The sequence below is a fragment of the Narcine bancroftii genome, chromosome 11 (genome assembly GCF_036971445.1).
Source record: "Narcine bancroftii isolate sNarBan1 chromosome 11, sNarBan1.hap1, whole genome shotgun sequence".
Classification (NCBI taxonomy): domain Eukaryota; kingdom Metazoa; phylum Chordata; class Chondrichthyes; order Torpediniformes; family Narcinidae; genus Narcine; species Narcine bancroftii.
Genome location: NC_091479.1, coordinates 81,780,889 through 81,799,708, shown reverse-complemented (window position 1 = coordinate 81,799,708; position 18,820 = coordinate 81,780,889). Strand labels below are relative to the sequence as shown.

The 18,820-nt window shown below is 44.0% G+C and overlaps 1 long non-coding RNA gene across 1 annotated transcript in view; it reads left to right on the top strand.

The window, feature by feature from the left end:
* The window catches only part of LOC138745576 (uncharacterized), a 101,003-nt gene extending 82,781 nt beyond the window's left edge, over positions 1-18,222 (top strand). Inside the window, exon 5 of the long non-coding RNA XR_011346347.1 lies at positions 18,034-18,222. This is a non-coding gene — a long non-coding RNA (uncharacterized lncRNA). The remainder of the gene's footprint in view (positions 1-18,033) is intronic.
* Positions 18,223-18,820: the final 598 nt, after the last annotated feature.

The following is an 18,820-nucleotide window of genomic DNA, read 5'->3' as shown; positions in this document are numbered from 1 at the left end:
AAGGTAATAGGGAGAATCCTGGGAATTCTAGACCAGTGAGTCTTAGGTCACTGGTGTACAAACTATTAGAGAAGATTCTTATGGACAAGATTTATGAGCATTTGGAGAAGTTCTGGAGTAGTTAGCATAGCTTTGTGAGGGAAAGGCCATCCCTCACGAGCCTAACTGAGTTTTTTGAGGCGACAAAAAAAAATTAATGAAGGTAGGGTGGTAGATGTGGTCTACATGGATTTTAGAAAGGCATTTGACAAGGTCCCTCATGAGAGACTCTTTCAGAAAGTCATGAGGCACGGGATCCGTTGAACCTTGGAGATGTGGATTAAAAAATGGCTTCATTGTAGAAAGCAGAGAGTAGTAGTGGGTGGAAAGTATTTTGCCTGGAGCTCAGACCAGTAGAGTTCAGGAGGGACCTATTCTGGGACCCTTGCTCTTTGTGATTTTTATAAATGACCTAGGAGAAGAAGCAGAACGATGGGTCAGTAAGTTTGTGGATGATGCGAAAGGTGGAGGAGTTGTGGATTGTGGTGAAGGTTGTCGTAAGGTATAGACAGGATGCAGAATTGGGCAGAAAAGTGGCAGATGGATTTCAATGGTTATAAGTGTAAAGTGATGGATTTTGGAAGGTCAAACCAGAAGACTGAGTTCAGGGTTAATGGTCAGTTACTTAACAGTGTGGAGGAGCAGAGGGAACTTGGGGTCCAAATCCGTATATCTCTCAAGGCTGCCGTGCAGGTTGACAGGATAGTTGGGCTTCCTTGAAAGGGGGATTGAGTTCAAAAGTTGAGAGGTCATGTTGTAACTCTACAAATCTCTGATGACACCACTCTTCGAGTATTGTGTTCTCATGAGGCATGGTTAGCAGAGCTTGGACTTTTCTCATTGGAGTGAAGAAGGATGAGAAGAAACTTAATAGAGGTCTACAGGATCCTGAGAGACAGAGATAAGGTGGACAGCCAGTACTTTTTTTTTCCCCCATGGCAGGAATAGCAAATACTAGTAGACATGTGTACAAAGTGAAGGGAGGTAAAGTGTAGGGGAGAGATCAGGAGTAAGAAGAGTTGTGGGTGCCTGGAATGGCTTTGCCAGGGGTGGTGGTGGAGGCTGAAAATTAGGAGCATTTAAGAGATTCTTTAACAGGCCACATGGATGAAATAAAATAGAGGGTTATAGGGTAGGAAGGGTTTAGTATTTTTGGTAGGAATATATAGGTCACTGCAACTTTGAGAGCTGTAAGGCCTGTATTGTGCTATGTTCTAAAGTGGTGTCACAAGTAGATTGGGTTGTTTAAAAGGCCTACGACACATTGGCCTTCTGCAGTCAATATACTGAGTATAGAAGTTAGAAGGCTTTATTACAGTTATTTCTGGCATTGGTGAGGCCCTGTTTGTTGTATTGTGTTCAGTTTTGATCAGTGTGCCACAGGAAAGATGTTATCAAGTGGAGTACAGTTCAGCATTTAACACCATCGTCCCTTCAAAACTGATCAGCATCCTCCAAGACCTGAGAATTAATACCCCAATGTGTAATTGGATCATGAATTTCCTCACCTTCAGACCACAATCAGTGAAGATTGCTAAGAACTTCTCCACAATCTCCATCAATACCCGAGCACCACAGGGCTGTGTTTTTAGCCCCCTGCTCTACTCACTTTACATCTACAACCATGTGGTTCAGTACAACAATAACACCATCTACAAATTTGCCGACAATGCCATGGTAGTGGGTTGTATAAAGGATAGGATTGTGTCTGCAAACAGGATAGAGATTGAAAGCATGGCTGAATGGTGCACCAACAACAACCTTGCACTCACTGTCACCAAAACTAAGGAGCTGCTTGTTGATTTCAGGAAAGGAAAGCTCGAAGAATAAAATCCAATGCTCATTGGGGGATCAGAGGTGGAGAGGATGAGCAGAATTAGGTTCTTGGGAGCCATTACCTTGGAGGATCTTTTCTAGACCTAACACACCAATGGCGTCATGAAGAAAGCATGACAGCACCTCTACTTCCTCAGGAGTTTGCGGAGGTTTGGTATGACCCTGGCAAATTTCTACAGATGTGTGGTGGGAAGTGTACTGACTGGCTGTATCACAGTCTGGCATGGGGTCACCAATACCCCTGAGTGTAAAGCCCTCCAAAAGGTAATGGACACAGGACAGGAAAAACACTCCCCACTATTGAGTATATTTTCAGGGAACGCTGCCATTGGACGGCAGAAGTAAACATCAAAGACCTATACCACCAGTACATGGTCTGTTCTCGCTGGTCCCATCAGGAAAGAGGTATAGGTGCAACAAGATTTGAATCACCAGGTTCAGGAACAGCTGCTAACGCTCCACCATGAGGATCCTCGATCAGAGACTCTTTAAGGACTCTTACTTGTGCACTTTATTGATTTTTTGTTGTTGTTGTTCTCTCTGTATTGCACAGTTTGTTTACATTTGTTATCTGTTTATGCTGTGTTTAGTTAATTTTTGCACTACCAATTAGTGGTAATTCTGCCACGCACACAGGAAAAAAGAATCTCAGAGTTCTATGTGATGTCATGCATGTACTCTGACAATAAATCTGAAATCTGAGTGCATGCAGAGAAGATTTACAAAGATGTTGTCAGGCTTAGGGGCTTGAGCTACAGGGAGAAGTTAGGAGCTATTGCTTGGAGCACAGGAGGATGTGGAGTGATCTCATAGAAGAATGCAAAATTGCGAGAAGAATAGATCAAATTCACACAGATTGCCCAGAATTGGGGAATCAATAACCAGATTCAGATTTCGTATTTATTATCAAAGTACATGCACAACATTACATACAAACCTGAGATTATTTTATCCTGTGGCCGAGGCAGAATTATCATTTATTGGCAGTGCAAAAAAAACTGTACACGACGTGCACATGTAAACAAATAAAGAACTGTAAACAGATAATGAAATGTAAAAAAAAAAGAATTGTGCAATACAGGGAGAATAAAAAAATAAAGTGCAGAAGTGAGAGTCTTAAATTAGTTCCTCGTTGAGTATGTTGTTTAGCAGGGTAGCAGCTGTTTCTGAACCTGGTGATGCCAGTCTTATGGCACCTATAACTGTTTCCTGATGCTAGCAGTGAGAACAGAGCATGTGCTGGGTGCTGTGGATCCTTTACGCTCCCTGATGGCAGCATACCCTGTAGATGTTCTCAATAGTGGGGAGGGTTTTGTGATGTGCTGGGCTGTATCCACTACTTTTTGGAGAGAGTTATTTATGCTCAGTGGTATTGGTGTTCCCATACCACGCTGTGATGCTACTGGTCATCACACTTTCCACCACACATCTGTAGAAATTTGCCATGGTTTCTGATGTCATACCAAACCTCTGCAAACTCCTGAGGAAGTGGAGGTGCTGACATGCTCTGTCCCATTTCAATGTTCCACCTCAACATTACCATCTAAATTCAGAAAACATATATACTCCACAAGATGGTTCTATATTTTCCAATAAGTTTTTAGCCCTTCAAAATGCAATGTCAAAATACAATCGTTTCGAGACATGCAAGGCAGTTCAATTTAGTTTAATCTTGAGGTTCTCTTAAAGTCAGCAGGCTGAGTAGACTTTTAGTCTGGATAAGATTTGAACTCAGTTGTCAGAGGTATTTAATCCTCTGCAGAGCCCATTCCCCGTCACTTCTTGCCTTTTAACTCGTATCTGGGGAAAAAAAAACCTGCTTGGAAAGATAGCTCTCTCTGCAATAGTGATAAAAGGCAGCTGGCACCATTAAATGTGACTGTAAATAGCCATCTATTACTTTGGATATTATGAAGTCTGTCACTAAAAGCACATGTATCAACATCTAATTGTATTTTATCTTTTATGCATGTTCCCAAAATACAATCTACTGAAAGTTTTTAAAAAAAAGTTTCATCTTAAGGCACAGGAAAAAAAAAATCACATTTGCTTCTGTGAATTCCTATGTGTAACGTGGGCTAGTGAGCCTCAAGTACTTCAGTCTATATGTTTTCTGTTACTATGGTTGTATACAGCCAGAGAGAATGCACAAGGTCATGGATGTATTAGTTTTGTCCTCATTTCTTCTGTAACCTCCAACAGAATTGTGGTGAGTAAATAATCTCCATCACCTGCAGCTTACATAAATACAGTTCATATTCTGCAAGTATAAAATTACTTTGTCGAGAGTCCATCCAGCTGGCACTCATACATTTCCAGCTCTCACACTCTCAGTTTATTATTCTTGTTTGATTCAGGCACTCCTAAAGACTAAAGATCAATGTATTTGTGATCATTTAATTTGCCCATAGGAAAACAATGACCTCTGTTTTCAGGACTAGCCTCTCATGAATGACCCCAGAATATTTCTGTCAGTTTTTGAAGATTTTCAGAAATTGGTAAATTTTTGAATGAAAATTCTTTGTTATTATTAGCCCTGAATATGTCCAATATGTTCAAATTCAAAGTTCAAATGTATTGTCAGAGTATATACATGACATCACTTGCAACCCTGAAATTCTTTTTACCTGCAGACCAGACAGGATTTCTATTTATCAGTAACAATAAGTGGCAATTCTGGAGGAAGCTAAAGACAGAGACAGATACATGCCAGCTATGGCAGGGAGTGCAGGACATTACAGCCTTCAAAGGGAGGGCAAACACAATAGATGGCTGAAACGTTCTGTTCTCGCTTTGAGAAGAAGAACCAAACAGTGCCTACTAGAATCCTTGCGAAGGCTGAGGACCCTGTGATATCTGTCTCCGAAGATGACATTAGAACATCATTCATGATGGGGAACCCTCTCAAGACATCAGGCCCTGATGGCATAACTAGCAGGCTACTGAAAATCTGCGCCAACCAACTAGCCAGAGTGTTCACGGACATTTGCAACCTCTCATTGCTTCAGTTAGAGTTTCCCACCTGATTCAAAAGGGCATCAATCATCCCAGTACCCAAGAAGAGTAGCGTGGGCTGCCTCAATGTCTATCTCCCAGTAGCACTAACTTCTAGTGTGAAGAAATGCTTTGAGAGGCTGGTCATGGCCAGAATTAACACGTACCAAAGTAAAGATCTGGACCCACTGCAATTCGCCTATCGCCACAATCGCTCCACAGCAGAGGCAATTTCATTGGCTCCCGCTCAGTTCTGGATCAGCTTGAAAACAGCAACTCATACATATGGCTGCTCTTCATTGACTACAGTTCAGTCTTCAATACCATTATTTCCTCAGAACTGGTCAAGAAGCTACAAACTCTGGGCCTCCGTACCCACTCTGCAACTGGATCCTTGACTTTTTCAGCAGAAAACCAGTGAGTATGAATTGGAAGCAACATCTCTTCCCTACTGATTATCAACACAGACGCATCCCAAGGATGCATGCCTAACCCACTGTTCTACTCATTATACATCTATGACTGTGTGGCCAGGCACATTTCCAATGACATCTACAAATTTGCTGATGACACCACAGCTGTCGGCAGAATCACAAATGGCAACGAGGAAGCGTACAGGAGGGAGATAGATCAGCTCGTTGAATGGTGTCACAACAACAACCTTGCGTTCGACATTTGCAAAACCAATAAGATGATTGTGGTCTTCAGAAGGGAGTCAGGGGGACACAACCCAGTCCTCAGCATTACCCTGATTCCAGTCTGGGCCCTCCCTCAGCATTACCCTGTTTCTGGTCTGGGCCCTCCCTCAGCGTAACCCTGTTTCTGGTCTGGGCCCTCCCTCAGCGTTATCCTGATTCTGGTCTGGGCCCTCCCTCAGCGTTACCCTGATTCTGGTCTGGGCCCTTGTGGTGCACTGTTAGTCAGAATCAGACACACACACAAAGATAAAGACTGTACAACAGGCTTTAATCCACAAAGATTTCCACAAAGCCAGGCTGGCTGTGCCTGCAGCAACTCTGATAGAGGCCAGCGCAGGCTTGTATCCCGGAGGGTGATTGACACCCAACCGGGTGGGGCTTGATCCATTCAGGCCGACTGATTGATAGCCGGCCAGGTGTTGTCCTGTCCCCTTACACTCCTGCAGGTACAAAGGTTGCCCCCTGCAGTTGGCTGGTGGTGTACCACCACATTCACCCCCTTCTTTAAATTTGTCTTGGTGGAGGGGGGGGGGCAGTAACAAGGAATCGCACCCACTATGTACATACAATGTTTACAGGTTGAGACGATCCGGCGGCTGCTGGGGTCTCTGTGACCGTCGTAGGACTGGCTCCTGGTCACTGATCAGAGAGGAAGTGTGGTGGGCTGGCAGCAGGGGGGTGTGTGGCGGCGCACGGAGGGGGGGTGGCCAGGGTCGACATATGTGGGTCATATTGGATGGGTGGGGGGGCAGGTTTGTCTCCTGAAGCTGAAGCGGGCCCCTGGTGGTCAAGGAAGCCCTGCGTGCCCCATAGCTGCCTGGGGATGGGGATGTATGCCCAATCAGCGTTGTCCTGGGTTGGAGAGTGGCGTGGTGTGGTGGATGCTCCTACTGGTGCCAGGTTCCTGGTTGAGACGGTGTCCTCCCTGCCACTGCCGAACCTAACGTAAGCAAGGATATGATTTGCATGAAGGAGGAAAACCTGCTCTACCAGGACTTCGGCCTTGTGTGTCCATGCATGCTTACGCAGAAGTACCGGTCCCGGGGATATGAGCCATGCTGGGAGTGACATTCCACTCGCTAACCTCCTGGGGAATGAGAACAGACATTTGTAAGAGGTCTCGTTGGTAGCTGTGCACAGCATGGAGTGCCTCGGGCAGGGCATCCTGTCAGTACTCAATGGCCCATCCTTTTGACCTGAGAGCCAGGAGAACTGCCTTCCAGTCTACCCCAGTCTCGCATTCCACTTGCCTGTTGCCTCTTGGGTTATAGCTTGTTGTGCGACTGGTCACGATGCCCCTCATTGTCAGGTACTGATGCAGCTCATCGCTCATGAAACTGGACCCCCGGTTGCTGTGGATGAAAGTGGGGTAGCCAAACATGGTGAAAATTTGCCCCAAGGCCCGGATGACGGTGGCCGTGGAGGTGTTCGGACCAGGGAGGGTGGAAGTGAAGTGTGAGTACTCGTCCACTACCGTGAGGAAGTAGATGTTTCGGTTCGTGAAGGGCAGGGGCCCTTTGAAGTCCATGCCGAGACGCTTCAAAGGCCGAGTAGCCTTTACAACGTGGGCCTGATTTGGGGGTGGGGGGGGGGGTGGCGGAAGAAGCATGGTTTACACTCCGCACAGACCTGACAGGCCTTGGTTATGTCCCTGACGTCCCTTATGGTGTACGGCAGATTTTGGGACTTAACAAAATGGTACAACTGGGTGATGCCTGGATGGCAGAGGAACTCATTCAATGCCTGCAACCTGTTGTCATGCATAGACGAGTAGGTGCGAGAAAGGGCATCAGGGGAGTCGTTAAACTTTCTGGGGCGGTACTGGATGTCGTAGCTGTAGGTTGCTAGCTCGACTCTCCAGCATGGGATCTTGTTGTTCTTGATCTTGCTCTTGTGGGTAGTGTTAAACATGAATGCCACGGCCTGTTGGTCTGTGAGGAGTGTGAATCTCCTGCCGGCCAGATAGTGGCACCAGTGGCAGACCGCTTCCACAATTGCCTGGGCCTTCTTTTCAATGGTGGAGTGCCCTAGCTCAGAGCCGTGGAGGGTCCTGGAAAAGAAGGTGATGGGGTGCCCCCCCACCCCCCCTTGGTTGAGGGTAGCAGTGACGGCCACCTTGGAGGTATCGCTCTCCACCTGGAAGGAGGTGTCCTCATCCACAGCCTGCATCATGGCGTCCGCGATGTCTTGCCTGATGCGGGTGAAGGCTGCCTGCGCCTCAGGTGGAAGGGGAAAAGTTGTGGCTTGGGCCAGTGGGTGGACCTTGTCAGAGAAGCGAGGAACCCACTGCGAATAATAAGAGAACAGGCCCAGGCTCCTGCAGAGGGCCTTTAGCGTGGGGGTGGGGGGGGGGGGGTAACTCCATTAATGGGCGCATCCTTTCCGGATCTTGGCTGACGACTCCATTGGCCACGATGTACCCCAGGATGGCGAGGCGGGTGGTGCTGAACACACACTTCTCCTTGTTGTAACTGAGGTTCAGCTCCGCGGCCGTCTGGAGGAATTTTTCCAGGTTAGTGTCGTGGTCCTGCTGGTCATAGCTGCAGATAGTGATGTTATCCAGATATGGGAACATTGCCTTCAGCTTGTGCCAGTCTACCATGCGATCCATCTCCCGCTGGAAGACGGAGACCCCGTTTGTGACCCCAAAAGGAACCCGGCGGAACTGGTACAGGTGCCTGTCCGCCTCAAAGGCAGTGTAGGGCTTGTCCTTTGGGTTGATAGGGATTTGGTGATACGCCGACTTCAGGTCAATCATGGTGAAAACCCGGTAGCGGGCTATCTCATCGACCATGTCTGTGATCCTTGGCAGGGAGTAGGCATCCAGCTGTGTGCACCGATTAATGGTCTGGCTGTAATCCACAACCATCCTCAGCTTACTTCCCCCTTTGACCACCAGGACTTGGGCTCTCCAAGGGCTGTTTCTGGGATCTATTAAGCCTTCTGCCAGGAGCCGCCGCACCTCCGCCTTGATGAAGTCTTTGTCTGTGGCACAATAGTGCCTACTTCTGGCGGCAATCGACTTGCAGCCTAGCACAAGATGTGGGAAGAATGCCGGTGGGGTGTTGCGCAGTGTGGAGAAGCCACAGATTAGCCGGGGCTGGAAGGTTGCTGTGCAATGTGAGAGGAGGATGGGGCCCCCCGAAGGCAAGGGTGATACTTTCCAGGTGGCACTGGAAATCCAGGTCCAGGAGGAGTGGAGTCTCCCACCGTTATATCAACCGAGCAGCGCCTGAGGGTACCAACAGTCTTATACTTGGCGGCAAGGGTGATTGAGCAAGTGGTGGGGTGGACCTTTAACCTTAGGGAGTGGGCCATGCTTGGGTGAATGAAGCTCTCGGTGCTGCCACTGTTGAACAGGCACTTTGTTACCTGCCTGTTGACTCACACATCCATCATCAAGCACCGGAGGTCATGGCGGATGTCCCTGGTCACTGTGGTGGCGGCCTGGACCATCTCGGAATTTGAGTCATCGCTATCCGGAGGGATGGGGAGCATCGATAAGGCAGCTTGGTCATCGCCTGTGTTGACCACATCAACATCTGACTTGAGGTGCAGCATGCAGTAGCCGATGGCCTCCGGAGGCATGGGGAGCGCAGGTAGGGCGGACTGGTCATCGCCTGTGTTGACCACGTAATTCTCAACATTGTCAGGGGCCCTCTGTGTCAGGCACTGCCTGGCCCACAATGGCGGCGGCACATGGGGGGCCGCTGCATGGCTGGCCTCCTTTCCTAGCCGTGTCCGCTGCAATGGGGAAATTGACGTCATCACGGCCGGCGGCAGTGATGTCGTTGCGTCAGCCGGAAGTGACTCACGCCGTGAGCTGGAAGTGGCGTCGCTGCAGTTCTCGATGAGGGCGGTGGCTGGTGCAGATGCTCGGTGTACTCACTGTGACGGTTGCTGGCGAGGCCAGATGTTGCGTGGTTGAAGTCAGGGAAGGCAGAAGTTGTCACGGGGACAATAGCGCCGCCTGGCACGCGCACGTGGGGGGTGTCCATGGGGGAGGTGGGGAGGTCATAGAGAGCCGTTGAACTGCCAGCAGGTTTAGAAAGGCACACTTTTGCAAAGTGGCCTCTCTTGCCGCATTGGGAATAATACTGGTTCCTAGCTGGGCAGTTTTGGCGCAATCGTCGATCTGACCCACACCAGGTCCCACAGTACTTATAGGGGCGCCAGGCACCTGGCGCAGCGATGTTCTCCTCCCCAGCTCGGTCTGGGGCTGCAGCTGCAGTGTGAGAGGGTCATGTGGGGAACCTGGAATTGAAGGCTTTAACGTGCAGGGCTGCTGCTTCCAGGGTTTGGACCACTTCCGCAGTCCTGGTTAGGGCATAGATGTTGTCTTCTAGCAGCTTCTGCTGGATGGCCCTTGAGCATAGTCCTCGGACGAAGGTGTCCCAGATCAGCCTCTCGACCTCATCTGCATCTACCCCGGGTTCAGCCAGACATGCATGTTGCCAGATCTCAAAGTGTGTCTGGGTTTCCGGGTGGCATGGGTCAACCTCGAGGCTCCCTGCGCACAGGATTTTTTCCATAGTCGCCGTGGGAAAATTTTGTGGATTAAATTGTGGTGCACTGTTAGCCAGAATCAGACACACAAAGATAAAGACTGTACAACAGGCTTTAATCCACAAAAACTTACACAGAGCCAGGTTGGCTGTGGCTGCAGCAACTCTGAGTGAGGCCCTGGGAGGCCAGCGGTGCAGGCTTATATCCCAGAGGGTGATTGACACCAGACTGGGTGGGGCTTGATCCATTCAGGCTGACTGATTGACAGCTGGCCAGGTATTGTCCTGTCCCCTTACACTCCTGCAGGTACAGAGGTGGCCCCGCTGCAGTAGGCCGGTGGTGTACCACCACAGCCCTCCCTCAGCGTTACCCTGATTCTGGTCTGGGCACTCCCTCAGTGTTACCCTGTTTCTGGTCTGTGCACTCCCTCAGCATTACCCTGTTTCTGGTCTGGGCACTCCCTCAGCATTACCCAGTTTCTAGTCTGGGCACTCCCTCAGTGTTACCCTGATTTTGGTCAGTGTTTCCCCTTTGACTGTCCACCCTATCATTGTTCTGTGAGTTCCCTTGGAGCTGCCCTCGTATTACTTACTAGAGTGCTTACTAGAGCCTATTGATTAGTGAAGTTCAGTTGCAGATTGATCTTAGTTTTAAAGTTTTGGAAGACATGATGCTTTAGTTCAAATTTAGATTTTTACTTGAGTCATTTGTGACGCTGTTTATTCTAGTGCCAACAGTCTTTACTGCATTGACTGCTACTGTAAGCTAAACCATTAAATCACTGCACCAGATGCTGATTACAATTGCCCACATGCAGCCATGTGAAGATTTTATATTCTATTCTGATGTGCTCATACTTTCCTTGCATTTGTCTGTGTTATTGCTTTTTTCCTTCAAACACTTTAGCTTGATCTTATCATGTGTGTGATTTATTACTTTCACTCAGTCTCCAGTAATTGGGCAAAGTCCTTGAATTTCATTTATCCAGCATTGTTTCATGTTGTGCCCTCTCAATCTGTATTTTGAATACCACAATAATACACAAAAAAAGTGCAGAGGTGCTTTTAAAGAACACTAGCAGTGAAGCATAGCTTTTGTATTTCATTGGAGCCATGCTCACGAATTTGATGCAATTCATTATGATTATAAATCGAGCACTTTTTTAAAAACTGGAGCAACTTTTAAAGATTTTTACAATATGGATGGCAGGGCGAGCCAAGTGATTATCTCGATGCTATTACAGCAACCTGTGTTCGAATTCAGGAATTTGTACCTTCTCCTCGTGTCTGTGTGGGTTTTCTTTGGGTGCTCTGATTTCCTCCCACCATTCAAAACATACAGGGATTCTAGATTCATTGGGGTATTTGGGTAACATGGGCTTATTGGCTGGAAGGGCCTGTTACTGTGGTGTATGTCTAATTTTTTAAAAAGTTACATTAATCACCAAAATAGGACTTAAAATATTATCTGATTCTTGCATCACCAACCCAGTAACTAAAAGTAACCATATTCTTGAAAAGTTATTGCTGGGTACTCCAGGGGATAAATGTGATACATCCTGTGGACTGGCACAGTGCCGCTGCATTAGAATCAATTTCATATCCACCCAAGACTGACCATGCGGATGGTTGGAACATGTAAAGGCTTTGGTTCTTAAAGGGAGATGCATTCTCAATGCAGCAAATGGTCAATGATGAAGTGAGCCTGACCTGGGAAGCATTGAATGGTGGAGAGACTCAGCAGGTCAAACAGTGTTCTTTATATAGCAAATATAAAGATATATTACTAACGTTTCAGGCTTGAGCCATTCATTAAGGGTTTTGGTCATTCCTTGGTGAAGGGCTGAAGCCTGAAACTTTGATTATGTATCTTAATCTTTGCTATATATTTTTAACATTTTTTAAAATTTTTCACACTGTGAACCATATCAATCAAAATACATACAAACATTTCCCTCTTAAATATACACAGTGGCATTTTCTCCCATTTTTTCCCCCCTACCTTCCCTCCCCCCCTTCCCACCCCCCTCCAAACCGATTAAATGTTCAACATATACAATACAATAAAACCATTGAACAATGTCATCACACAATGAAAATAAACAAGAAAATTGTGTCATCTACTTTTACACACTGGATCAAGTCATTTTGTCTTCTTATCATTTTATCATTTTAGGGGGTGGAGGTCCGAGGCAAGCCCTCTCTGTTATGTTCCATGTACGGTTCCCAAATTTGTTCAAATAATGTGTCTTTATTTTTTTAATTATATGTTATTTTTTTCCAATGGAATACATTTATTCATTTCCATGTACCATTGCTGTATTCTCAGGCTCTCTTCTGATTTCCAAGTTGACATTAAACATTTTTTTGCTACAGCTAAGGCTATCATAATAAATTTTTTTTGCGCTTCATCCAGTTTGAGGCCTAATTCTTTACTTCTTATATTACTTAGAAGAAAGATCTCTGGATTTTTTGGTATGTTGCTTTTTGTGATTTTATTTAATACTTGATTTAGATCTTCCCAAAACTTTTTCACTTTCTCACATGCCCAAATTGCATGTACTGTTGTTCCCATTTCCTTCTTACAGCGAAAACATCTATCTGATAATGTTGGGTCCCATTTTTTTTTACTTTTGGGATGTGATATATAACCTGTGCAACCAATTATACTGTATCATTTGTAACCTTGTGTTTATTATATTCTTCATAGTTCCAGAGCATAACCTTTCCCATGTTTCATTTTTTATCTTTATGTTTAAATCTTTTTCCTGCTTTTGTTTGGGTTTATAGCTTATTTCATCATTATCCTTCTCTTGCAGCTTGATGTACATGTTCATTATAAATCTTTTTATTATCATTGTTACTGTAATCACTTATTCAAAGCTGCTTCCTTCTGGTAATCTCAGTCTGTTTCCCAATTTATCCTTTAAATAAGCTTTCAGTTAATGATATGCAAACATTGTACTATGAGTTATTCCATATTTGTACTTCATTTGTTCAGATGTTAATAAATTATTTCCCAAAAACCAATTTTCTATTCTTTTAATTCCTTTTCTCTCCCATTCTCTAAAGGAAAGGCTATCTATTGTAAAAGGGATAAGCTGAATTTGCGTTAATAATTTTGGTAGTTGGTAATTTGTTTTTTTTCCTTTCTACGTGAATCTTCTTCCATATATTGAATAAATGATGCAATACTGGTGAGCTTTTATATCGTATCAGCTTTTCATCCCACTTATAAAGTATATGTTCCGATACCTTCTCCCCTATTTTATCTTGTTCTATCTTAGTCTAATCTGGTTTTTCCCTTGTTTGATAAAAATCTGATAAATACCTTAATTGTGCTGCTCTATAATAATTTTTAAAGTTTGGTAACTGCAAACCATCTTGGTTGTACCTCTTTGTTAATTTATCTAATGCTATCCTCGGTTTCCCCCCCCCCCCCCCCTTCCATAAAAATTTCCTTATTATTCTCTTTAGTTCATTAAACAATTTCTCTGTTAAGGGAATTGGTAACGATTGAAATAAGTATTGTATCCTTGGGGAGACATTCATTTTAATGCAATTTACCCTCTTTATCAATGTTAGTGGTAATTCTTTCCAATATTCTAAGTCTCCTGCAATTTTTTTTATTAATGGTTGATAATTTAATTTGTACAGGTGGCTTAAATTATTATCTAATCTAATACCTAGGTATCGGATTGCTTCTGTTTGCCATTTAAATGGTGATTCTTTTAAAAATTCTGTATAATCCGCATTACTCATTGGCATCGCTTCACTTTTATTTGCGTTGATCTTGTACCCCGATGTTTCTCCATATTCCTTCAATTTCTTATGTAGTTATCTTTGCTATATAAAGTTAACTTTTGATCTGCTAATTTTCTCCAGCATGGTGTCTACAAACCTTCATGTTTTACTCAAGCAATGAATAGTGGCACATGTGGGGAAAAAGGACACTGCAAAATTATTGGATTTTACCTAGATCCATTATTGGAACTGGTGGAAAAATTTACCCTTGTGCTGGTCCCTTAATATATCTACCAATCTATCAAGAAGCCAATGTTGATATGGAACGCACTCGCTTGATTTCATACGTGTAGCCTCCAGCCCAGATTCCAATTTGGAAGCTATCATAGAAGGGGCATCTGGACATGCTGAGTCACTAATTTGAATGCCCACAGGCAGGGCTTAAGACCATAAGATGTCAGAGCATTAGTTGATTGAGTCTGCTCTACATTTGAATCATGGCTGATATATTTTTCCTCTAAAAGCTTTTCTCCAGCTTTCTCCCCTTAATCTTTGACATCCTTACTAATCAAGAACCTATGAACCTTCACTTTAAATCTACACAATGACTTGGCTTCCACAGCTGTTTCTGGAAATGATTGCACAGATTCACCACCAAGGATAATGCAGGAGTCAGCTTGCCAGATTGTAAAATTGCACAGTTCGGGAACAGATGACAGCAGTGGGATAGTTTGCAGAAAACGGTTGATGTGTGTGCACATGAAATGCTTGGTGGGTAAAATAATATGGGGAGGAAAGTGGTTGTGGGGGGGGGGGGGTGGTGAAAGATCTGGCATTGTGCAGAGTTTGCAGGTCAACCTTTCAAACTGGAAGTAATGGCCAATTTCATTCGCAATCTGAAGCATTCAACAATGATACAATTTCCACAGGAAGAAGTCATAGCTTTCACGACAGGTTGACTCAAAATATCCACATGTTTGTTTAGCCCTTTTCAATGCAAGCTCAGTGTACAAAGGAACTTTGGTTCTATAAATTTGTTTGTCAACAGATTACAAAGGTTTTTAAAATACTACCCAGCAAAGTACCAGCAGAGCTAATACTTGCTACTGCTTGCCTTGCTTTCCTCTACTTTTTCATCAGTCTCCTCAAGTAGTTTTTGGACTACTTACTGTATAAATGTCACGACTGCCTCTTTATAATGTTAAGGATAACGTTGGTCGTTCCCTCACCACCGTCTTCAACGTCCTATTGTCCTATGCATTGTTGAAGCAGACCACTTCATTTCGAGCCATACTGTGCTGTGGTATAATCATAGGTGGGTTTTGTCTGAGAATAAATCAGGAGGGAGTGATAGGCAGTCTGTCGTGGACTGGAGTGCTCTTTGGTGTCTTGGCCGGTTTGTGTGTGTCTCTGAATGCTATTTACACAAAGAAAGTTCTACCAGCTGTGGACGGCAGTATCTGGAGACTAACGTACTACAATAAGCACACTTCCATGATTCCTGGCATCTGTTCTGCTATAGAACTTTTCCAGAGCTCTTCTTTTTTTTTAAATTTTGATCGAGTTAATTCTTTTTTTTTAAATTTTTTTTTAAATTTTTTATTTTTCACACCATAAATCACATTAGCCATGATATACACTTTTTCACACATTTTCAGTGACTTTTTCTCCCCCCCCCTCCCTCCTCCCAAGCCACCCCCCCACCCCTCCAGAGCTCTTCTGAGGCAGCAGAGACTTTGTTATGGCTTGTCAGTAATCTTTTCTATCACACTTCCAGTGGCACCATGATTTTTATTATATTTATGTGGCCCTTGTGAGTATGTAGGTCACAGTCCAGAGTCACCAGCATGTCACAGTAGATATACTTGTCCCCATTTATTAGTGTTAGGTTTTGCACTGGATCTTAAATACAGATGGTACAATGAACAGTTTCAAATTGAAAACAAGGCTGCTGCAGGGACATCAGGCACTGACCTGTCTATTTCGCTCTCTAATGAGGTATTAGAATGACTTTTGGATCAGGTTCAGATGTTGTTTTTGCCAAGAGATCTGCATTAGCTTCCATTTCACAGGATCTGATCACAGACTGCACACTGTTACAAACATGTTCAACAGCATTTTGGAAAGAAAAGGATTATGAAAGTTCATCAGCATTGTGTCCTTGACTGGGAGTGTCATTCTTTCATCGGCTCTAATGTTGAGGTATCAGTAGGTGACATATTCAAGGTTCCTTTAATGTCATGTAATAAAAGCAGTGCAATATTACATAGAATTTGCTTAAATTCAGATCTGAACCTCTGACATGATCAGGAAACCTTCAGTGTCCTTGGCACCCTCATGCGTCCTGGTTCCAATATCTGGTACCCCTTCAGCCAGGCTCGAGCCAGTCTCCAGCAGTTCGCAGCCTGGTGTAAATCCCAGTCGCCAGTCACCTGCAGCCTGCACGGTTTCCTTGCCTCGAGTCACCAATAGTCCATCGCCCGTATGTCCCCTGCTGCAGAACCCCTAATACTTCACCTTAATGAAGTGCAAAAGCTTCAGCCAAAACCTTGTCTCTCCTTCCTCCTTTACCTGACTTACTCATTATTCTGCCCTCCAGCAAGAATGACCAGCAGTATCTGGGAGTGACTGTGTAGCTACCTTGAAGCCAGGACAAAGTCTCTCTGCACCTCCAAAACCATTCCATCTGGCATTTTAAAACAATGAAAGGGTGGCATGACTGGGATAGCAGTTAGCGCAACACCTTTATAGCGCCAGCAATGGGGACCGGGGTTTGTTTGTATATTCTTCCTGTGTCTGCATTGGTTTTCCCTGGGTTCTCTGGTTTCCTCCCACCATTTGAAATGCACCGGGGGTGTAGGTTCATTGGGTGCAAATTGGGCAGCACAGATTCATGGGCTGAAATGTGCTGTATGTCTAATTTTTTAAAAAGTTAAAATTTAAAAAAAAATTGGAAAAGGACCAAATATTTTTAGTATCATGCCAATGTCTAGAGAAAATCACTCAGCAAGTAACCTGTAAATAGCACATCATCCCTTCACAAAGTGCTGAAGATTAAGGATAAACGGTCCATTAGCTGGGGTGTCAAAGTCCAAAATGTCCAAACTAGCATCAAATCAGTTCTGCATGATCTGCCTACTCTACATTTTCCTGATGGATGATCACTGTGCACCTTTACCAAGAACTCCAGATTTATTCCAGAAAAAAAAGAGCATGAATGCACACTGCCATTTTAAAAGATTAAGGCACAAAGAAGTGGCACCGATGAGGCCAATTTCTCCCTCATATATTTCTATCAGAGACTTGCGATACTGTGATTATAATTGCTCATGAGTCCTTCCAGGACATTTATTTTCTGTTTCAGAATTAACTTCACCAAATCTATCTTTCGGCGGCATGATTAGTGTAACAGTTAGTTCAATGCTGTTACTGTGCTAGTGATCGGGGTTTGAATCCAGCACTGTCTATCAGGCGTTCATATATTTTCCCCATGTCTGTATGGGTTTCCTCCCACCCTTCAAAATGTATGGGGGTTGTAGTTCAATTGGATGTAATTGGGCAGCATGGGCTCGTGGGCTGGAAGGGGCTGTTACTGTGCTCTATGTCTAAATTTAAATTTATAATGCACTTGTTCATTGCTAAATTAATTATTTTTATGTACCTTACTGTGCTAAATTATAAAAGTCAGACTGACTTGTCTCAAGCTTTAGTGCATTTTCCATGAAGACAAGGTCTTATCTGTCCCCAAAGGTTTAAAGTTATTTCTTATGCAGGAGCCAACTGCTTAACCAGGGATTAATTAGCTATTTCAAAACATTAGGACTTAAAACTACAATATTATTTTTCACAGGTGAGTGGTTAAAATTTGCGGTATGTTCACTAACCTTGTATCAGAAAAAGGGCGTAACAATGTTGACTTAGCAAACTCTCTCAAAGATAAAAATATCCATTGTAGAGTATTTCTGTTGTTGACCTGATCCAAACTCTATTTTTGTCCAAAATAGTCCATCAAATGATTTTCTGCTGACCTTAGGAATTCTTGAATAGATATTTCTCAGCTGTTACTGTGAGTGATGTGTCAGACAAGGATCAAAAGCTTTTTAATTCAATGGCAAAAACCTCACAATTTTGCTGACATTACATGGCTCAAATCATACTCCAAAAGGCCTACCTCAAGGATGCTCCCCATACTTATCCTGGTCACCTTTATTCTCCAGTGACCCAGAGGACTTCAGGAGGTGGAACCTGAGCCCTTGTGCACTCGTTGATCTTGATGCGTATTTGACAGCTCCAGGAATTTACAATTATTTTGAAACTTCTTCAAGCATCAGTGATTAGAAACAGTTGGAGTACATATAGTTACATTTTTAAAATATGCATTTCATAAAGATACTGAAAAATAAAAAAAATAAAAAATGTTGAAATTGTAAATTGTTTAAAAATTGTATAAAAAGTGAAATAAAGAAAAATGAAAATGTATAAACAAGCCATCACGTATTTTTAATGAAAGTTAGTGATTCCATTCAAATAATTGAGACTGCTCCCGATATATCAGTTGTGGTTGGCATCAAGGTGAAGAATCAGGTGCAAAGTGGATCCAACCCTCAGCTGGGGTTAATCTGGCCTGCAGAATGTGCAAATGCTTGAAGAGGACACAGCTGGCTATCAAGGGTAAGGACAGTTTGGACCAATAGAACATGGACAGAGATCTGTAGCTTCTATAATCCCGGGGTCCATGATTTCTTTAAAACTACTGTGTCTATGTTAAGGAATGGACAATGCTGACAAGAGGTGACAGAGTAAGGCTCCAGAGCATTAAGATTATCTATGAATCATTTTCACATTTGCAAAATATATTTTTAGTCACAAAAGTAAAATGGCTGTTTATGGATGATCATTGATGAATGAGAGAAGTCAAAAGTTTGCCAACATATGTAGGTGTAGAAATATCTTTTATCTTCCATGCCCAACGATGGTTGCGACGCTATTTGTCAGTGAAGCATT